Here is a 19,169-nt window from a genome sequence, read left to right on the forward strand (position 1 = left end):
AACTATAATGATAGTGTATTTTACTCTGGATCATAAGTAGAATCATTTAGGTAACATAATTGGACAAAATTTCATAAAAAAACATCTGTGTCTGTCATGCACTGCATCATTATCCCACAGTCTGAGATGCGAAACACCACACAACCATGAAGTTGACCTTCTCTTCCAAGTTTTCTCTCAGGGAAGCTTGAGAAGCAAAGAACCATTTGCAGACCAGAAACATTCATTCCAGTCAGCCGCAGTAAATAGGACAAGACCTAATGAGTATGGGAAAGAATTACTCCTAAGAATTACATCACTGACTTTACTGTGAGCTGCGACCACAATTGCAAACGTTCAGTTTTAGGCTCTCTGATGCTAATAGAGTGGTGGGGGTGGGGGGGTTATTAAAAGGACACTTTTAGAATGCCCTTGGAAAATGAATATGATTGTGAAGTTTAAGTAGCGATGTTTGATTAACTAAATTGTTCGATTGCACAAATTGAAATTACGAAAACAAATTTGTTTAATGGAAACACGGTCCTCTAATGTCTTATAGCTGATGAGCGCTAGTGCCATGGCTGACATCCGTCGATGCCATTATCTTTAATGACTTATCACGTGAACAAACTTATTCACATGTGATTTTCAGCACATTTCTCATTTAATGGAAACAACAATTGCAAAATTGTGTTTATTCGACATTAGCAGAATAGTGATAAAGATTTGCGCACATTTGTAATGGAAACGCCGTTACTGATGACAAGCAGGTGGTTATGCTAATTCTGCTACTTCTACACTCGGCAGCAGAATTCTGATAATTACGAGTCAGAATAAAACTGAAAGTAAACTAAACTGCAAGGAGAATTAGGATCAGGCGCCCTACAGAACATAGTGTGGCTAAACCTTTGATTGCAAACAACAGCACCACATGCTTGTTTGTGCAGAGGGATTGCTGGAAATCAATACGTTCAGCTGGGTTTCCTTAGATATGTCAGGATCTGTGTTTTTCTGTGTTTATTTAGAGTTTTCTGTGTCCTTAGTCTCTTCGTTGTCCTGTCCTCCCCTTGATTGTTCCCAGGTGTGTCTCGTCTCTGTGATTACCCTCCCGTGTATTTAACTCCACCTGTGTTCTTTGTTCTTCGTCGGGTCCTCGTCAACGTCAATGTTAGCTTCTGTTTCGTCTGTGTTTCCTGGTGCCTGCTGCTCGTTGTTGGATTTATTTATAATTAAACTCATCATATTCATCATCCTGGGTCCGCTGCCTCTGCCTCACCACCTCACCACCCGCACCTCATGACAGAAGGACCCGACCAGACCGATGGTGAGACAGCAGCTCATGGCCCAGCACGACCCGGAGGTATGGTTCCAGCAGCAGTTGGAGTTGGCTCAGCGGGATCTCTACAGGGACGTTGAGATCCTGCCATCTCCGCTGCTGCTGGAAGAGATGGGACTGGTGTCGGACTACACCCTGGCGATTAGCCAACGCCAGATCCTACCAGTCCCCACCCCAAAGCCCTCCGGATTCGGCCCCCGCCGTTACTCACGCCGGGGGAGACAGCGACGTGAGCCGCCGGTGAACCCGGCCCCTCGTCGCCTTCCGGATCCGTCACCTCCGCTGTCAGCCCGGAGACGGCGACGTGAGCCGCCGGCAGACCCGGCCCCTCGTCGCTTTCCGGAGCCGCCACCTCCGCTGCCCGCTCGGAGACAGCGACGTGAGCCGCCGGCAGACCCGGCCCCTCGTCGCTTTCCGGAGCCGCCACCTCCACGGTCAGCCCGGAGACAGCGACGTGAGCCGCCGGTGGACCCGGCCCCTCGTCGCCTTCCGGAGCTGTCACCTCCGCAGCCGTTTCCAAGGCTTCGCTGCGGCTCGCCCCCGCGGCCGGTTCCAAGGCTTCGCTGCGGCTCGCCCCCGCGGCCGGTTCCAAGGCTTCGCTGCGGCTCGCCCCCGCGGCCGGTTCCAAGGCTTCGCTGCGGCTCGCCCCCGCGGCCGCTTCCAAGGCTTCGCTGCGGCTCGCCCCCGCGGCCGCTTCCAAGGCTTCGCTGCGGCTCGCCCCCGCGGCCGCTTCCAAGGCTTCGCTGCGGCTCGCCCCCGCGGCCGCTTCCAAGGCTTCGCTGCGGCTCGCCCCCGCAGCCGGCCCCGAGGCTCCGCTCCGGCTCACCTCCAGCCGGCGCATCCGAGGCCGAATCAGCCGGCGTTCAAGCCGGCGCACCGGAGGCCGAATCAGCCGGCGTTCCAGCCGGCGCACCCGAGGCCGAATCAGCCGGCGTTCCAGCCGGCGCACCCGAGGCCGAATCAGCCGGCGTTCCAGCCGGCGCACCCGAGGCCGAATCAGCCGGCGTTCCAGCCGGCGCACCCGAGGCCGAATCAGCCGGCGTTCCAGCCGGCGCACCTTCCGAGACTCCCAGTGTTCCTTCCGAGACTCCCAGTGTTCCTTCCGAGACTCCCAGTGTTCCTTCCGAGACTCCCAGTGTTCCTTCCGAGACCGAGACTCCCAGCGTTCCTTCCGAGACTCAGACTCCCAGCGTTCCTTCCGAGACGACTCAGACTCCCAGCGTTCCTTCCGAGACGACTGAGACTCCCTGTGTTCCTTCCGAGACCCCCTGCGTTCCTCCTGAGACCCTGACTTTCTGCGTTCCTCCTGAGACCCTGACCTTCTGCGTTCCTCCTGAGACCCTGACCTCCTGCGTTCCTCCTGAGACCCTGACCTCCTGCGTTCCTCCTGAGACCCTGACCTCCTGCGTTCCTCCTGAGACCCTGACCTCCTGCGTTCCTCCTGAGACCCAGACTCCCTGCGTTCCACCCGAGACCGAGACTCCCTGCGTTCCACCCGAGACCGAGACCCCCAGCGTTCCGACCGAGACCCCCTGTGCTCCACCAGAGACCCTGCCTCGGGGGGCTCGTCGTCGCCGTCTGTGGGCGGCCCCCGGGACTCATCGCCACCTCCAGCGCCGCGGACGGCCGCCGGACCGCCTCCGTGGTTCCCGCCTCCAGCGCCGCGGACGGCCGCCGGACCGCCTCCGTGGTTCCCGCCTCCATGGTTCCCGCCTCCAGCGCCGCGGACGGCCGCCGGACCGCCTCCGTGGTTCCCGCCTCCAGCGCCGCGGACGGCCGCCGGACCGCCTCCATGGTTCCCGCCTCCAGCGCCGCGGACGGCCGCCAGACCGCCTCCGTGGTTCCCGCCTTCGGCGCCGCGGACGGCCGCCGGACCGCCTCCGTGGTTCCCGCCTCCGGCGCCGCGGACGGCCACCGGACCGCCTCTGTGGTTCCCGCCTCCGGCGCCGCGGACGACCGCCGGACCGCCTCCGTGGTTCCCGCCGCCGCGGACGACCGCCAGACCACTTCCGTGGTTCCCGCCTCCTTTGCCTCCGCCCACCCTGTGGGTAGTTTTTTGTTTGTTTATGGACTCTTGGCCCTCCCTGTGTTTCCGCCCACAACGGTGGGTTGTTTTTTGTTTTTTTCTGAACTCTGGCCCCCCGTCCAGCGCCCCTCCGCCCACCCTTGTTGTGTTTTTGTTTTTTGGGCGTCTGGTAGCCGCCCTTGAGGGGGGGGTACTGTCAGGATCTGTGTTTTTCTGTGTTTATTTAGAGTTTTCTGTGTCCTTAGTCTCTTCGTTGTCCTGTCCTCCCCTTGATTGTTCCCAGGTGTGTCTCGTCTCTGTGATTACCCTCCCGTGTATTTAACTCCACCTGTGTTCTTTGTTCTTCGTCGGGTCCTCGTCAACGTCAATGTTAGCTTCTGTTTCGTCTGTGTTTCCTGGTGCCTGCTGCTCGTTGTTGGATTTATTTATAATTAAACTCATCATATTCATCATCCTGGGTCCGCTGCCTCTGCCTCACCACCTCACCACCCGCACCTCATGACAAGATAAGCCAAAGTGGAATACGCACAACAGATTTCTTTCCATATGATATTATTGTTTTGAGTCTAGGTTTCTGTATTTAAACTGGATTTCTGTGTCGTGATGTTTCTTGAGATGACATTTGCAGTGAATTAAAAATGAAATAAATTTAATTTAAATGGATTAGGTGACTAGGTTATTTTAGTTGTCCTTTGAGTAAGAGTGTGTGCATGCATGGTGGGGTGTTCTATGTCTTTGTGTCACCCTGTGATAGACTGGCAGCCTGTCCAGGGTGTACCCAAATGACCTTAGCCTCACACTGAATTGAACTGTAGCACTCTTATAGAGATGGACATAAATATGGTAGTAATAGCTTTAACTGAATGTCCCTTTGTAGTTTATATTAATCTCCAAGCTAAAATTTGCGCTACCACCTCATCTAGCTACTAGAAAAGTCACCGTAGTCCATTTCCAAGTTTTGGCATTTGGCAGCCATTGTAGCAAAAGTTCCTCTTGCAGTCACTTAATATGGTATGTTGCCACTGTTCGTGAGATAGAAAAATTGTGAAATGTTGAGCGGATGTTCTCTACAAGAGATTAATGAAGTTTAAATGTGGCAAGGGTTTATTCTTCCATTTATTTCTGGTATAATGTGAAATTCTAGTTTTAAATATAACTCCTCAGGTGTTGATAAATAAGTGTGGTGTGGTCCATTTATAGTAAAAGTGTACATAGAGTTGAGGAGGTCGACTTAAGCGCTATAATCAATGTTCTACCTGTGTATTCTGACAACACCACCCTGAACCTTCACTCACACATGCACACCTTGAGGATAATGCCAGCCTTCATGCTCTGGGTTGTGCAACCATTAGTTACACTGTCAGTCAGCCTCGTACAACCCATAATAAGAGTTTGCATCAGCGGTTTCTCTCACTCCCTTCAGTCCAGATGGGAATTCACTGCATATCGCTGCGTCATCATGTGTTACCCACTCATTACAGGGCAGGGAGCTATTTTCACCATGTATGGATTCACTGTGCACCTGTGAAAGTTGTGTCCACCCACCTGCAGACGTACAGCAAACCTGCTGTTTTTCAGACATTTAAATCCCTGAAATCCAATAAAGACGTTAATGATGCCATTGGCTTCGGAGTTAAAGTGCGTTTGCCAAGTGATAATATCACATGAGAAAGTAGAGTTGAATGGGATGTAACACAGGCAGATTGTAGGTATTATCTTTCTAGTGTAATAAATGATATATTTGTTATCATAGGTTGTCCATGAACCACATATTCATGTATCTAACAGGCTTTCAAAGGTCATACTGGCAGCAAGTGTGTGACTTCAACAAGTGAAGATGGAGTAACATAATAGGTTTGCTGGTTTTCATCTTTCAACCCTACAGTGGTTGACTCTGCACATTACGTTTTGGACAAACAGTCCACAGGGAGAAGTAAAACAAAATAGTATGCTGTTTTGTTTTACACCACCATGGCTCACCAAGCTTGTTGGTGAGCCATGAAGTTAACTACATTATAATTTCTGTCATGAATTGAGACATAGGAGAAAACAGATTAAACTCTCGGAGGCTGTCATCACTGCTGACTGGCTCATACTAAAGTCTTTTTAAGAATCACAGAAGCCTCTTTACGCCTGTACGCCGAGATGGGGCGTACAGGCGCCCCATCTCGGCGCCTGTACGTTGGGGTTTACCCCGGTGAACGAGAGGGTAGCATCCCTCCGCCTACGGGTGGGGGGACGGGTTCTGACTGTCGTTTGTGCTTACGGGCCGAACGACAGTTCAGATTACCCACCCTTTTTGGAGTCCTTAGAGGGGGTACTGGAGAGTGCTCCTCCTGGGGACTCCCTTGTTCTGCTGGGGGACTTCAACGCTCACGTGGGCAATGACAGTGAGACCTGGAGGGGCGTGGTTGGGAGGAACGGCCCGCCCGACCTGAACTCGAGCGGTGTTCTGTTGCTGGACTTCTGTGCTCGCCATGGATTGTCCATAACGAACACCATGTTCAAGCATAAGGGTGTCCATATGTGCACTTGGCACCGGGACACCCTAGGCCGCAGTTCGATGATCGACTTTGTCATCGTTTCATCGGATCTGCGGCCGTATGTCTTGGACACTCGGGTGAAGAGAGGTGCGGAGCTGTCCACTGACCACTACCTGGTGGTGAGTTGGCTCCGGTGGTGGGGGCGAAAGCCGGTCAGACCTGGCAGGCCCAAACGTGTTGTGAGGGTCTGCTGGGAACGTCTGGCGGAATCCCCTGTGAGACGGAGCTTTAACTCCCATCTCCGGCAAAACTTCGAACACGTCCCGGGGGAGGTGGGGGACATGGAGTCTGAGTGGACCGTGTTCCGTGCCTCCATTGTCGAGGCGGCCGATCGGAGCTGTGGCCGCAAGGTTGTCGGTGCCTGTCGCGGCGGCAACCCTCGAACCCGCTGGTGGACACCTTCGGTGAGGGATGCCGTCAGGCTGAAGAAGAAGTCCTATCGGGCCTTTTTGGCCTGTGGGACTCCGGAAGCAGCTGATGGGTACCGGCGGGCGAAGCGGCATGCGGCTCGGGCGGTTGCTGAGGCAAAAACCCGGGCGTGGGAGGAGTTTGGAGAGGCCATGGAGAAAGACTTCCGTACGGCTTCGAGGCGATTCTGGTCCACCATCCGGCGTCTCAGGGGGGGGAAGCGGTGCAGCACCAACACTGTTTATAGTGGGGATGGTGTGCTGCTGACCTCTACTCGGGACGTTGTGGGCCGGTGGGCAGAGTACTTCGAAGACCTCCTCAATCCCACCAACATGCCTTCCACTGAGGAAGCGGAGCCTGGGGACTCTGGGTTGGGCTCTCCAATCTCTGGGGACGAGGTCGCCGAGGTGGTTAAAAAGCTCCTCGGTGGCAGGGCCCCGGGGGTGGATGAGATCCGCCCGGAGTTCCTTAAGGCTCTGGATGTTGTAGGGTTGTGTTGGTTGACGCGACTCTGCAATGTCGCATGGACATCGGGGGCAGTTCCCCTGGATTGGCAGACTGGGGTGGTGGTCCCCCTGTTCAAAAAGGGGGACCGGAGGGTGTGCTCCAATTATAGAGGGGTCACACTCTTAAGCCTCCCTGGCAAGGTCTATTCAGGGGTCCTGGAGAGGAGGGTCCGTCGGATAGTCGAACCTCGGATTCAGGAAGAGCAGTGTGGTTTTCGTCCTGGTCGTGGAACGCTGGACCAGCTCTACACCCTCGGCAGGGTCCTGGAGGGTGCATGGGAGTTCGCCCAACCAGTCTACATGTGTTTTGTGGACCTGGAGAAGGCGTTCGACCGTGTCCCTCGGGGAGCCCTGTGGGGGGTTCTCCGGGAGTATGGGGTACCGGGCCCTTTGATACGGGCTGTCAGGTCCCTGTATGACCGGTGTCAGAGTCTGGTCCGCATTGCCGGCAGTAAGTCGGGCTCGTTTCCGGTGAGAGTTGGACTCCGCCAGGGCTGCCCTTTGTCACCGATTCTGTTCATCACTTTCATGGACAGAATTTCTAGGCGCAGCCAAGGTGTTGAGGGGATCCGATTTGGTGGCCTTAGGATCTCATCTCTGCTTTTTGCAGACGATGTGGTCCTTTTGGCTTCATCAGATCGTGATCTGCAGCTCTCGCTGGAGCGGTTCGCAGCCGAGTGTGACGCGGCCGGGATGAGGATCAGTGCCTCCAAATCCGAGGCCATGGTCTTGAGCCGGAAAAGGGTAGAGTGCCTTCTCCGGGTCAGGGGGGGTGTCCTGCCCCAAGTGGAGGAGTTTAAGTATCTCGGGATCTTGTTCACGAATGGGGGAAGAAGGGAGCGGGAGATCGACAGGCGGATTGGCGCAGCGTCTGCTGTCAAGCGGGCGCTGTACCGGTCCGTCGTGGTGAAGAGAGAGCTGAGCCAAAAAGCGAAGCTCTCGATTTACCGGTCGATCTACGTTCCCACCCTCATCTATGGTCATGAGCTTTGGGTCATGACCGAAAGAACGAGATCGCGGATACAAGCGGCCGAAATGGGTTTTCTCCGTAGGGTGGCTGGGCTCTCCCTTAGAGATAGGGTGAGAAGCTCAGTCATCCGGGAGGGACTCAGAGTAGAGCCGCTGCTCCTTCACATCGAGAGGAGCCAGTTGAGGTGGCTCGGGCATCTGGTCAGGATGCCTCCTAGACGCCTCCCTGGTGAGGTGTTCCGGGCACGTCCCACCGGGAGGAGGCCCCGGGGAAGACCCAGGACACGCTGGAGGGACTATGTCTCTCGGCTGGCCTGGGAACGCCTCGGGATTCCCCCGGAGGAGCTAGAAGAAGTGGCTGGGGAGAGGGAAGTCTGGGCCTCCCTTCTGAAGCTGCTACCCCCGCGACCCGACCTCGGATAAGCGGAAGAAGATGGATGGATGGATGGAGAAGCCTCTTTAGTCTCAATTACAATGACCTTCAAAAGTACCTGTACTCTATTTGGATTTTTCTGACAAAGAAATGTAAAGTAGCACATAAAGCAATTGTGAAGTGGAGATATTTTTGCTAAAGTGTTTTACAATTAAAAATCTCAAAGTGTGGCAGAACATCTGGATTTTTACCAAGATTGAATTGGACACATTTCAACCTTGTCTACTAATAAGGGGACTCCTTCAGGCAATTATTTTTCCTGGATTTTTTAAGGTACCATAGTAAAGACATAGTAAGGGCATTTAAAAATGCATGCTGCAGTTTTCTGATTGTCATTTGTACGGAAATGTTGAAAACTATGTGTTATTTTCTCTCTACTTTACAAACGTCCACTACATTGTTTTGATTTATCACATAATTTCAACACGTAAACTTTTGTGACTTTAACTTGTTAAAAATAAGATAAATTTATAAAGGAATGTAGATACTGTTGCTGGGCACTATTGGGTTCTTATGATCAGAAAAACAGTTTATTTGATAAACTGTGGATAACATTAGCTTTTGAGATAAGGTCCATAGCCTTCATGTTATAAGAAGAAGAAGAAGAATTACTTTATTCATCCCAGCAGGGAAATTATGGAGGCTATGGACAAGTTGTGTAGATCATGTCATTTTTCTCATTCCTGGGATTCTTCCCTGGTGTTTAGGAGGACAGAATTAATCTTGTTATCAGAACATCCAGGTGTCATGTCAGATCAGCACCTTTCATAGGAATCCAGGAAAATACTTTTTTTTTTTTTGCTGAACTGTATTTATTATCCTTTGTGTAACAAGGTAGCCGTTCGCGGTAGGATTTTACAGTGACGATGAAGCGTTGAGGCAGTCAGGTGGAAAACAGCAGTTGTTTTATTCTTCACATCACATCAACCAACCCTTCACAGGTGAAAACTGCAGTCTTAAATAGTCCCAGCTGTGACGGACCAAACCACCTTTAATTCACAGGGGAATCTCAATTCATCAATATCCACTTATTTAATTAAAATACCTTTTTACTAAATACAACATTTCCACTTACTTTTTATAAATATTTTATGTTTTATCATTACACCAATGAAACACCACAAAACCCATAAACAATTCCCCCCCCCACACTTCTCAATGGCCTCTCCCGGAGACTATATATGGTGTCTGGACCCCCGGGGCAGTATTTGTCCAAACACCCTGGAGAGGACACAGAAAAGACAGGTGAGTCACTCTACACTAGCACTCCACACCCAACAGATTATGCACAACACATTTGCTCAGTTTTACCCACTAGTAGCTCATTGCTCTGCGTAACAATTATCCTCCCTCCACAGGCAACCACCTCACTCGTCAATGAGGAGCAGCTGTGCAGAGCCCAGAACAAAAGGCTACATGCTAATGTCTAAAAATACTCAATAAATACAATTAAAACGTCTTGTGTGCAAATTGTTACTGATGTGCAAATCTATGCTTAAAGTGCAGTGCTAAATAAAGTGCTTGTTAATAAAGTGCAAAAATACTTTAAAAATGCAATACAGTGATTTCAGTAAAATAGTCCCAGTAATGAAGATCTCTTCATTACATTTCCTCCCTCCTCTCTTAAAAGCACAGTACCTCAGTCCTCTGACACTCTGGATAAACAGTCAGCAACCACATTAGACTTCCCTGGCTTGTACTGGACTGTGAAGTCAAATGGCTGCAGTGACAAGTACCATCCAGCGATACGGGCGTTGGCATCCCTCATTCGTCTCAACCACTGGAGGGCACGATGGTCCGTCTCTAGAATAAAGTGACGTCCCAAAAGATAATACCTCAGGGCCTCAATAGCCCACTTCATGGCCAAGCACTCCTTTTCCACTGTTGAATATCTTGTCTCCCTGTCAAGCAGCTTCCGACTCAGAAACACCACAGGTCTTCTTTCACCGTCCACCTCCTGTTGAAGGACAGCTCCAAGTCCCACTCCCGAAGCATCTGTTTGTAAGATGAATGGCTTAGTGAAGTCTGGTGTGTGCAAAACAGGATGAGTACATACCGCTTGCTTGAGATCTTTGAAGGCTCGATCACAATCTTCTGTCCAGCACACTTTGTTGGGGGCTGCACCCTTTGTTAGATGGTTCAGTACAGCTGCTCGTTCGGCAAAAGAAGGTATGAATTTCCGGTACCAGCCCACCAAACCAAGAAATCCTCTCACCTTCTTCTTTGTAGTTGGAACCGGGAAGGAATGGATTGCGTCCATCTTCCCCACTTGAGGCTTTATTTTCCCAAATCCAATGACAAAACCTAAGTACTCCACTTCTCTCTGGGCTACATTACACTTCTTTGGGTTAACAGTCAGTCCAGCCAGCCTGATGCGGTGTAGGACCTCCTGCAGGTGAATCAGATGCTCCTCCCAGGACTGGCTGTACACCACAACATCGTCTAAATATGCTGCAGAAAATGCTGAAACATCTCTCAGTACATGATCCATTAAACGTTGGAATGTTGCTGGCGCACCCTGTAGCCCAAATGGCATGACTCTAAATTGGTACATACCAAAAGGAGTTTTAAAGGCGGTCAGCTCTCTTGCCTCTGGTGCCAACGCCACTTGCCAGTATCCTTTGCACAGATCCAGCGTTGTGATGTAGCTTGCTGAACCGACTTTCTCCAGTAGGTCGTCCACCCTGGGCATCGGGTACGGGTCAAAGTTGGACACAGCATTTAAATATCTAAAATCTATGCAAAATCTCAGGGAGCCATCTTTCTTTGGTACCAACACAATCGGGCTGCACCACTCACTACTAGACTCTTCAATTATACCCAAATCCCGCATCAGCTTTATTTCTTTTTCCAGTACTGGAACCAACCGCTCTGGTATGCGATAGCTCTTTTGACGACTCGGTGCATCTTCTTTCAGCCGAATCTTGTGTTGAACCAGTGATGTAAATCCTGGAACTTCTTGAAAGAGCTGAGGGTCCAAGAGAGGTTTGATTTTGTCCTGCTTAGTAGGGGACAGATGAGAAATGTCAACCAAAGCACAGTCTGACATGCTAGTTGGAAAAAATTTTTCAGTCACCTCCTCATCCTCAACTGCTCTCACAAATAACTCCTGGTGCACAGGCTCCTGTCGGCTGTGGAACTCTTTCAACAAGTTGACATGAAAGGTCTGATGCTTTTTAGCTCTTTCCGGCATGTACAGTTCATAAACCACTTTACTCACTTGTTTGGTGATCTCATATGGTCCATGCCATTTTGTCAGCAGCTTGTTGTCGCTGGTAGGAAGCAGTAACAGAACCTTCTGTCCTGGCAAGAAGACTCTGTCTCTGGCCTTCTGATCGTACCATGTCTTTTGATGTTGTTGAGCTGCTTTCATGTTGTCCTGTGCAAAAGATGCCATTTCCTGCAATCGCTCTCTCATGTTGATGACGTATGCTGCAATGTTTTCCCCCTCTGGCCTAGCGTCTTCCCAACAGTCCTTCAGTAGATCCAACGGACCTCTCACTTGACGCCCATACAATAGTTCGAAGGGTGAGAAACCTGTGGACACTTGTGGTACCTCCCGGTAAGCAAATAACAGGTACGGCAGCCATTGGTCCCAGTCAGCACCTGTGTCAGAGACAAACTTGCGCAGCATATTTTTGAGAGTCTGATTATATCTTTCCACTAGCCCGTCCGTTTGGGGGTGGTAAGGGGTGGTCTTAAGTCCCTTAATTCCTAATAATTTATAAACCTGCTGCAATAGTTTGGACAAAAAGTTTGTCCCACAATCTGTGAGAATTTCTCTTGGTATTCCTACTCTAGAGAAAAACTGCAGGAGACAATTAGCAACATGTCGGGCTTTAATGGATCTGAGAGGAAAAGCTTCAGGGTACCGTGTAGCATAGTCACATATCACCAATATATAACGGTAACCTGTCGAGCTCCTTTCTAATGGGCCCACAATATCCATGCCGAGCCTTTCAAAAGGTGTCTCAATAATTGGCAGCGGTTGTAGCCGGGCTCGTGCTACTCCTCTGCCTGAAGTCAACTGACATTTTTCACAGGAACTACAAAATTTAGAAATCTGGGTATACATTCCTGGCCAAACAAACCGGCTACTGATTCTACTCAGCGTTTTATGAAAAGCCATATGGCCTGCCCACGGAATTGAGTGGCCCAGCTCCATAACTTTGTGCCTGAACTGTTGTGGAAGGGCTAATGTTTCACACTGTCCCTTCTTCTGATATAAAATACCTCCTTTGATTATGTACACCGCATCTTCCAGGAAGTCTAACCGGCGCTGATTAGTTCCTCCCAATCCAGCTACTTTTTCAAACCAAGGTTTTAAAGTAGGATCATCTCTCTGTAGTGCACCCAAATCTGAGGGAATGTCAAACTCAAACAAGTTATTTGGCTTAGACAACTGTTCTATCCCTTCATCACCTGAGCCTTTGAATTTCTCCCTTCTTTTCTGAGCTTTTGACTTTTTAGTTTTTCCTAGCCTTGTTTCCAGAGACTCCCCAAAAAAGGGCAGCTCTTCCAACACCGCCTTTGAACTTTGAGCTCTTGTGACTACATTGCAAGGTTTCAATGGTTCTACTGATGTATCAGATGTAGGACATAAATCCCCTTCATCTCTGTTGGTAAGCACTTGGGGTTCATAGTCTGACTGGTGAATAAGGTCAAAGAGAGTGGGAATATCATTACCAAGTATAACTGAGTATGGCAAAGAGGGAACTACAGCTACTTGTACCAGGTATGTTTGACCTCCCACTGTCAAATACACCTCAGCACTAGGGTAGACATGTTCATCTCCATGTACACAGCTTATTTTAACCCCCACCCCACTTAGCTTTTCTTCTGAGAGTAAGCTAGCACGCACTAGAGACTGGAAGCACCCAGAATCAAGCAAAGCTTCTTCTTTCTGCCCATTAACTAGAACAGAAACAGTGCACACTTTCTTTTCTACAGCCTCAATAGCTGGTCTTGGAACTGAACACAAAAGTGATGGCTTTGATTTAAGGGTGGGGCAGAAGTGTTGTGTATGGCCAAAGTTATTACAGTTGTAACATCTAATATCTTTGACTGAAGACTTGAGAAATGACTTTTTAACATTGGGAGGTCTTTGGGAAGGGAACTGCTTTGAACTAGAAACATTTCTAGTCTGACTTTGACCAGAGCCCTGTTCACCCCCAGTGGACTTACTTGATAGGGCATAGTGAGTCTCTCGGCCAAAATAGGTGCTCTTGCTCCCCTTCCTGGCTGATGTGAAGACCTCCGCAAGAGTAGCTGCTTCTTTTGCCGTCTTCGGGTCACGCTCACGTATCCAGATCTCCAACTCCGGATTAACCATTCTTAAAAACTGCTCCAGAATTATCTGCTCAGATATTTCTTGCACAGTAAATTTATCAGGTTTAATCCATCTTGAAAACAAGTCTTTCAATCGCACATAAAGTTCACGTGGCGTCTCACCTGGTTCAATCTTCAGGCATCTGAAGCGGCGTCGATAAGTGTCAGCAGTGATTTCATATTTTGCCAGAATTGCCTCTTTCACGTTGTCATAGTTCTCAGAGTCAGCCATATCCATTAGAACATAGGCTGTGCGGGCCTTGCCTGTCAGCAGAGGAACAAGACGGACCGCCCACTCATCTCTAGACCAACGACACACCTGGGCCATCCTCTCGAACGTCATCAGAAAATGCTCAATGTCGTCATCCGTGGATAAGGGAAGAAATCTTGGTTCAATTATGGACCTGGAACCATGAGCTACCTGGACATCACCACCATCTGATTCTTCTGCATGTGCTTCAGCTGTTGTGGGTTGATCATGTGCTTCTGATACATCAGGTCTTTCAAGTACAGCATGCACTTGAAGCTGCATTTGTTGAAATTGATGCTGTATGCTTTTCCACCTTTGCTCCTGGCGGGAAAAATCTTTATCAATCTTCAGGTCTCTAGCCACTTGAGACCGCATAATAGATTTGACCAACACTGCCAGTTCCTCCAACTTATCTTCAGGGTTGGTCGCTGCCATGGTCTCCATTTCAGAGGAAGCTCCAGCTCCTTCATCAGGCTCTCCCTCTTGGCCTAGCTTTTTACCACCTCTGGTCATCATCTTCTCACTGTGGCATGACTGGCACACTTCTGACACCACTTGTAACAAGGTAGCCGTTCGCGGTAGGATTTTACAGTGACGATGAAGCGTTGAGGCAGTCAGGTGGAAAACAGCAGTTGTTTTATTCTTCACATCACATCAACCAACCCTTCACAGGTGAAAACTGCAGTCTTAAATAGTCCCAGCTGTGACGGACCAAACCACCTTTAATTCACAGGGGAATCTCAATTCATCAATATCCACTTATTTAATTAAAATACCTTTTTACTAAATACAACATTTCCACTTACTTTTTATAAATATTTTATGTTTTATCATTACACCAATGAAACACCACAAAACCCATAAACAATTCCCCCCCCCACACTTCTCAATGGCCTCTCCCGGAGACTATATATGGTGTCTGGACCCCCGGGGCAGTATTTGTCCAAACACCCTGGAGAGGACACAGAAAAGACAGGTGAGTCACTCTACACTAGCACTCCACACCCAACAGATTATGCACAACACATTTGCTCAGTTTTACCCACTAGTAGCTCATTGCTCTGCGTAACAATTATCCTCCCTCCACAGGCAACCACCTCACTCGTCAATGAGGAGCAGCTGTGCAGAGCCCAGAACAAAAGGCTACATGCTAATGTCTAAAAATACTCAATAAATACAATTAAAACGTCTTGTGTGCAAATTGTTACTGATGTGCAAATCTATGCTTAAAGTGCAGTGCTAAATAAAGTGCTTGTTAATAAAGTGCAAAAATACTTTAAAAATGCAATACAGTGATTTCAGTAAAATAGTCCCAGTAATGAAGATCTCTTCATTACACTTTGGTAGCTGGATTGTTTCAAACTTTGAGATAGATGTGTAGAAACATACTACTTATATGTAATCTGAGTCCTATATGGGTCCAGATTGCTGTTTATCCTGCTATTTAATGGATGCACTAAGGATCATAAGCTCTCATAAAACATGGTCAATATTTTAATATGTTTTTAGCTCTATTTTTGGCTTACTCTCCTCCGAAAATTTTAATTTGACATTTTGACATCCCTCAAACTAAAAGTTTATATTTTGTTTTGTCATGCAGTGAGACTTTGTGAGCAATGTGCAAATATATTTTTAAGTCGTGCTCCAACTGAAAAGAAAAAAAAAAGAGGTTGCTTTGCCTCAGTCTAGCAAAACACCCAAAAAGAACACGTGTTGGAAGAAAAACAAAAACAAGTCTTGCATGTGACTCAAGAGAAACTGGAAAAGAAAACTATCTAAGGAACCCAGCCTCTTATCCCACTTCTAAATTACACATTAACCCTTCTGCTGTTTGAAAGACACGTGTTGTGCAGAAAAAGATCAAATTATATATCATAAACCTCTGCCAATTAGCTGTGTTGTTAGAAATACCTTTTTTCTAAAATACATGTTGTTTGTACCATTTAGATTCTAAGTGGACCATGAACCCGCTCTCACCAACAGACGGAGAAAGTTCACGAATCACATGTCCCGAGGTCGAAGCCATTCGGAGACCCGGGTCTAAGCATTCCTAAGACTGACATTCCTACTGTGGGCTGGTCTCTTCCATAAAAAAAACACTAGGGAGCCCAACAGATGAGCCATTTCCATGTCCTGAAAAAGTTTGTTTTTTAAAGACACAAGTCAGTATCCCCGCAGAACTGAAAGGAAATCAGACCAGTGTTTGATTTGAATTTCAGCCAAACAAATGCTGGATTGAAATGAAACCCCCTCGCTGGACTTGCTCATTGTTGACACAAAGACAGACACTAAAAGACGGCTTTTGTTTAAAGTTGTGAGCGGGGCCTTGCAGCATCCTAAATCCATCATATTCACTGCATGCCACCAGTGAGTAAAGGTAAACAAAGTCAAAACTCTACAAAGCCTTTATAGCGGTCTCCCACCTTAAGGCATTAAAAGCCTGTTTGGACCTGCAAGCCTGAGTGACCTGTACCCTTTTAAGATTATCCACCCAGAATGGCTGCTGTTAATTTACACTCTCCAATCAATAACCACTCTGTCATGGAAAGAGTTCAAACAGGTTGGGGAATGTGTTGATGTGAATAGCAACAAAGGTCTTAAGATTCAACATTTGGGTTTTGTTGTATGGAAAATATTAGAAACAACCAATAATGATTAGAAGCAGTAATAAACAGATATGTCTTTATTCTTTACACCCGTAATTATATTAAATCGTCCTGAAAGCTGTTGTTTGATCTGTTATTGCATAGTCAAAGAGCTTGAGGTTTGGAAAAAGGTGATCATAAAGCCAGAATGCTTTAAATCTTCTCCAACTGTTCCATGCAGCAATAACAGTCTGCTTGGAAGGAAAGTAAACTGTGGCATAAATCATTTTCAACTCGAGCAAATTTCAGGTCAGCCTGTTGCAAGTAGAGTAATAGGTAAGTAAACATCTGCAAGCAAAGGCAGCATTTTACTTTCTACAAAAAAAAAGGAAATACATTTTTTAAAAAGCCATTAGTGAAAATAATACTTTTCATATGAAAACCTAAAGTGCTAATCTACTTTCATAAAAGTTCCTTGAAGATTTTCTGAGTTTCTTCAAAATTTCAGAAAAGTCCCTGGTATGTTCTAAAAAAAAGTTTTAAAAAAGGTAAATGCTAAGCTATATGAAAGTACCTGTATTTACAGTTTCATCTTATTTTATCAATAGTCCATGTAAGTTCCAGGAAGAACTTGGTAAGTACTAAGAAACATATGTCAATCAACCCCAAATTCAGAGAAATTGGTGTTATATTTGGCTGTACTACTGAGTAGGCAACCTTATGCATATGAGTATGACTGATTAATGTGTTAACTTCGCTCCTTCATTAGGAAAGAATTGACCATTGGCTGCATTAAAGTCTGCTGAGTTCATGTCAAATTCTTGCTTCTCCTGAAACCAGGAGATGTTTTCTTGCGTCCACAAGTTTCAGACCACAGCTATATAAAGACAGTATAATTACTGAACCAGCTTGAGCAAAGTCAGCCATGCCCTTGCTCTGCAATACACACACACACACACACATACAGCATGTATATAAATTAAGTACAACCTACATATAGCACATGGTTTCCAATTTTTACTTCCACAGAACTGTACAAGAACTTTTTACATTTAAATTTATTTCAATCTACCAAAAATAATAAAACATCACATATATAGAATTGAACTTTTACTCTGAGGCCCATGTGTGACTGTTTGCTTTGCATATTTCAATGGAGTTTATTTTTTCTAACCATTTACAAACTTGTTCAAAAATACACTTTTTGTGACTTGAAAAACGACACATACCTCTCGAACACATTTCTGCTCTTTACGACCATAGACTTTATTTTAATGGGCTTTTATGAGATAGATCAAAACAAAGTAGTGCACAATTTTGAGAGTGAACTACCATTTGTGGTATTGACAGCTGCAAGTCTTCTGGCTTATGTTTCAGCCAGCTTTCTACATCTGATGACTATTTTCTTTTTTTTTAATTCTTCTTAAACTCATTCAATAGTGAACAGCAACTTCCAAGTCTTATCACAGATTCTGAACAGGATCTTGACTTTGACTGAACCTTTCTGAACACTATGCTTTGTTACCATTGTGTTGCAGCTCTTGCTATTTGTGTTTGACCACTGTACTGCTGGAAGGTGAATATCTAATCCAGTCTCACATCATTTGCAGGTACAAACAGACTTGTTTTAAAAAAAGCTGACCATCTTCCACATGTTTAAACTGAGCCTTATGCAACTTGTTGCAAAGTGAAATGCTAAATTTGGTGACCTCTATGGGCAACTAATTGCATTGATATTTGTTCAGGGGTATTCTAGGAAAAGAATGTTGAAAAACAAAACACATTCCACTTTTTTAAAACATATATCCTTTGTGGATGTCATGACAAAATTCGAAAATCTCACAAAGTCCTAAATCCCAAAATGTTCCCACACTTTTTGAAAAGTAATTCATCTTTTAGGGGAACTTTTTTTCCCCCCTAAAGTAGTTTCAAAGTAATTTTACCAATCAAAGAGGGATTATCGCCCTCTTCAACGTTTCCAAAACACAGGTCGACTTTAGGACTTCCTGGTCAGTTGAGGGGTTTTTAATGAGGGGATTTTCAGTTTGAGCAGTGATGCAAGACTCAAGTCATAGATGATCAGCTACTATAATCAGGCCTTCATTCACACTTTACCCTTCATGCTTTGCATGATTCTACCTCTCGTCCTCTTGAGTGTTGCACCCAGGGTTTTACAGCTTCCATGGTAGACGATTAAAATCTGGTTTGATCTGACCTGTGTGCACAGAAAGCCTGCGTCAGATTTTCCCTTTACAAATCAATTAAAGACACCACACACCCAGATTTTATATTAATTGTTGAAACTTGGATAAAGTTAATGCAATTGATATCAGTGGAACACTTTAAATAAAGTATTTCAACTTTTTATTCAAGCTTCATAAACTACTCCTAATAATCAGCTAAATTACACTGAATTTGATTATATCTGGACTATGCTGGTAGGAACTGAATTCAATTTTCTTTTTCACTTGTTGTCACATTAGAACTCCAGGTTCAGTGCTTCTGTTCCCCCAATTCTACTTGATAAAGTAACACAAAGTAGCTGTGGAAAACAAAGTGAGGGATCCAAATAGAAATCATAAAAACGTTTAGTTTCCCCGAGTCAGTATTTTTCAGGGATGTTTATAAGATGTTTATCGATTTGGAAAGTTTATGTTCCCCCCCCTTCTTCCTTGCAAAATCCGTCAAGCTCAATCAGATTGGATAGAAAGCGTCTGTGTAGTACATGAACTTTTAAGGCTCGCTAAAGCTTCTCAATTGGATTTTGGCCCAGATGTTGACTGAGCCGTTTTAACATATGAATATG

This window comes from Xiphophorus hellerii, chromosome 13, assembly GCF_003331165.1.
Source record: "Xiphophorus hellerii strain 12219 chromosome 13, Xiphophorus_hellerii-4.1, whole genome shotgun sequence".
Taxonomy (NCBI): domain Eukaryota; kingdom Metazoa; phylum Chordata; class Actinopteri; order Cyprinodontiformes; family Poeciliidae; genus Xiphophorus; species Xiphophorus hellerii.